Genomic DNA, 4287 nt, shown 5'->3' with positions numbered 1-4287 from the left:
TGCTACATGTCATCGGATGACCCATGCATTGGGTGTTAGTGATAAGCTTACCAAAGGTAACAACATCTCTTAGTGTATTTATAGTTACACGAGTAAAAAAAAACTCAAGAAATTCATGGGCAGGAGATCTACCTGAGCTTCTTCACACTTTCCCCTCCTCCCTCTCTCCAGAAATGTTCATGCATACCAAATCTAATGGACGGCCATGCCCTACCCACCTACATAAGCTCTCATTGTACGCCCTTTACATCAAAGCTCCATCTTCTTTGGTTTCAACTCAATGACTTTCGGTTTCTAAGATACACAGTATTGTGCAATCTAAAGGAAAGAAAGTGGGGAGAACTCATGCACATCCTCGGGTGAGACTTTTACATTTGTAGAGAGAAGACGCTGCATTCTCCCTCTGCTCTGGCCTCATCTCCTTTTGTATCCTCAGGCCTATCTCTCCTAGAGCACCCTGTGTGTGGCCCAGTCAGGCTCAGTTCAAATACTACGGATTTCCCAAATGTTCTATTAGTTGAGCTTTAATATTGTGCAATAGGAATGATACCCTTGTGGGTCTCTCTTGCTGAAGTACCCGCTATGGTTTTTTGTCTGTTTTTACCACCTCACCTCCTCCTCCTCTACCCTTCTTACCGCACCTCCTTCACTCTTTTCCCCCAGGAGTGCCAGGGGGAGCAGCTGGGATGGCGTTGGGGCATCTTCCCATTAAGTTTGGCTCAGGCGGGGTGGCATCTGACTACACCAGCAGTTTGCACAATATACTTTTTCTTGAAGTAAGAAATCCTTTTATGGTCCCTGCCAAAGCTGTTTCATTTACTTTCCTCTGAAAAGGGAGGGGAATAAGTCCCAGCTCACATTAGTCGGTAATTACTTTGGGGGAGGTGAGGAGAGGAGAAAGAACAGTTATTTTCTGTCTGTTTGTTGTTTCAGAAAGAAATCTTGTATTTTCACTAGGACTCTGATTTATTGCTCGGTGCTAGCTGAAACCATCTCCCGAGCCCTCCAGGTGTGGAGCGTCTCTGCAATAATATCCATCCTCTCCTCATGCCCAAGCAGCAGTATCTCTTAGATGAATTTTTCTTCCGGTTTGGTGATTGCATGATGATGATGCCGGGTCAGCCGAGGCCTATGGAGATGGGTCCAGTTGTGTGCTGTGTAAGTGTGCATCATCTGTCTGCTAGTGTGCAACGTATGGTCATTGAGTCCAGGGCCTGGTTGATTGCCTTACCAGACTGAGCAAATTTAAAAAAAAAACAAAAAAAACAAGCTGCAGAAATACAGGAAAATAGAAATATCACCCAAAGGTAATTCAGAAATAAATAGAGAACGGACGGATACAGGGTTTGATTTTGGATGGTGGATCTGAAGGGGGCTTTGCTTATAAGCTTCAAAAAGGTACAGCACTGCGTACAGCGGGTAGCAGCAGTAGTAATAGTAAATTAGGTAGGTTGCCAGCAATAGAAGGAAGAGAGGACCAGGCAGGCCCACCAAGGTCCGATCAGGGCTATGCAGACAGTTCCGTCACTTGTGAGTGACTCTGGGCTTCTGAAAATACTCTTCTCTCAGCGAGCCTAAGATAAATCCGGCCATAGCAGGAATTCTCATGAATAAATCATAACCTTTAACTATCCCAGCATCTGCTTTCTTCATTCAAGCTCGCACACAGTTCAGTGCTAGCAACGTGTGCCAATGCTTTGCTAATGAAGCAGCTGCTCCAGGAAATCAAGGTGCAACGTGTTCACGCCGTTTTCTGAACTACAGGGCCGGGACTATCCTTCAGGAAGGGTTTGAATCGGGGCTACCTCCCCGGGCTGTGCACTGCCACAAGAGTCCTGCCGCTCTTTTGTTCTTGTGGGCCAGCAGGGCCAGAATACAAAGCAACTCACAGCTGCTACGAAGAGGGCTGCTCCCATTCTTCAACATATGGGCCGGCCCTTCCCCATGTTCCTTAGTGTCTGCGGGGGTGGTCCTCTGCCCAGGCAGATTTACCCCAGGCCCCGACGTCCCTAGGGTCAGCCCTGGCCAGAGGCTGTGGTGACCTCCGTGCTCATTCCTCCTCCGTACTAACAAACGCTGGAGATTAGAGGAGGAAGTGCAGTAGGCGGCGTCAATCTGTCAAAGGTTTTATACAGCTACTTCCAGAGTTAGCTAGGTAAACTACAGTGTTTCAGAATTACCCCCTTTGATCAGCTAAATTTATCTCCCTAAACGCAAAAGGTACATGAATTTAGCCGGCTAAAACATGGACATTCCTGGGGCAGGCTAAGGTTAAAACGAGCTGCATGAATTGCAGGCTTAAACCTAGCCTGGTGAGATTTTGGCTGGCTCGATGAGGGTGAAATTTCATCTTAAAAGCTGGCCAGTTAGGCACTAATGAAAATTCTCCATGACTTTGAGCTGATTCTGCTGGGTGCCCCGTCCTGGATGTAATGTCTCCGGCTGCAAGCGATAGCACAGAGCTGATTCTGCTGGGTGCCCCGGCCTGGATGTAATGTCTCCGGCTGCAAGCGATAGCACAGAGCTGATTCTGCTGGGTGCCCCGGCCTGGATGTAATGTCTCCGGCTGCAAGCGATAGCACAGAGCTGATTCTGCTGGGTGCCCCGTCCTGGATGTAATGTCTCCGGCTGCAAGCGATAGCACAGAGCTGATTCTGCTGGGGGCCCGGCCTGGATATAATGTCTCCGGCTGCAAGCGATAGCACAGAGCTGATTCTGCTGGGTGCCCCGTCCTGGATATAATGTCTCCGGCTGCAAGCGATAGCACAGAGCTGATTCTGCTGGGGGCCCGGCCTGGATGTAATGTCTCCGGCTGCAAGCGATAGCACAGAGCTGATTCTGCTGGGTGCCCCGGCCTGGATGTAATATCTCCGGCTGCAAGCGATAGCACAGAGCTGATTCTGCTGGGCGCCCCGGCCTGGATGTAATGTCTCCGGCCACAAGCGATGGCACAGAGCTGATTCTGCTGGGTGCCCCGTCCTGGATGTAATGTCTCCGGCCGCAAGCGATAGCACAGAGCTGATTCTGCTGGGTGCCCCGTCCTGGATGTAATGTCTCCGGCTGCAAGCGATAGCACAGAGCTGGCACTGCTGGGTGCCCCGTCCTGGATGTAATGTCTCCGGCCGCAAGCGATAGCACAGAGCTGATTCTTCTGGGTGCCCCATCCTGGATGTAATGTCTCCGGCCGCAAGCGATAGCACAGAGCTGATTCTGCTGGGCGCCCCGTCCTGGATGTAATGTCTCCGGCTGCAAGCGATAGCACAGAGCTGATTCTGCTGGGTGCCCCGTCCTGGATGTAATGTCTCCGGCTGCAAGCGATAGCACAGAGCTGGCACTGCTGGGTGCCCCGGCCTGGATGTAATGTCTCCGGCTGCAAGCGATAGCACAGAGCTGATTCTGCTGGGCGCCCCGTCCTGGATGTAATGTCTCCGGCTGCAAGCGATAGCACAGAGCTGATTCTGCTGGGTGCCCCGTCCTGGATGTAATGTCTCCGGCTGCAAGCGATAGCACAGAGCTGGCACTGCTGGGTGCCCCGTCCTGGATGTAATGTCTCCGGCTGCAAGCGATAGCACAGAGCTGGAACTGCAGTATGGAATTAAGAGCTCACTTCATAGCAGTGAACTGAAGTTTGAAAGAAGATGTCTCCAGCACGTTTCATGGGAACCTGTGCGACTGCTGAATCCATCGCAGTGTAAAATTAAGTTTTTAGTTGATTGAGGGCTCTCTTTCTAATGGTGGAGGATGCTTTAAGGATTCATTATGTAGCAGCCTTAGAGTACAAGTAACTGCTTCATATCATTTTTCGTTCCCTTGATTTGTAATTATCTCGGAGGGGGGGAGGGGGGGGCCTTTGCATACGGTATTCTCTGCTGGAACGTATAAACGGCTCTCCAGTGCTCCCCTGGCTGGAAATGCTCCTGTTTCCAGGATGGAAAAATCCATACTTCTCACTCTGAAAGTGGTGCTGAAAAAAAACAAAAGCAAAGTGAAAGCAGAGCCTGCACACATTGGGCATCAGCTGCCATTTTATTTCTGAGTGAAATGCAAGAAGAATAAATGATGCCCAGGTCCCATGTGGCTTCCAGGACGCTCCCATGCTTTCTGAGATGGTTTGATAAGCCCCATCGGTTGCTTCTGTACTGAAGGACTAGAGGTTCCCAGTCCTGCCTATGGATGACAGCAGAACCGGACTGTGGGCCTTGCTTCTGCAAAATCATTTGCATTCCTGGTTATCTCCTCTTTATTTATATTTTTTTATTTTTACATTTAAAAAAAACTAAGGCCACA

This window comes from Rhinatrema bivittatum, chromosome 11 (assembly GCF_901001135.1).
Source record: "Rhinatrema bivittatum chromosome 11, aRhiBiv1.1, whole genome shotgun sequence".
Lineage (NCBI taxonomy): Eukaryota > Metazoa > Chordata > Amphibia > Gymnophiona > Rhinatrematidae > Rhinatrema > Rhinatrema bivittatum.
This window is presented reverse-complemented; position numbering follows the sequence as displayed.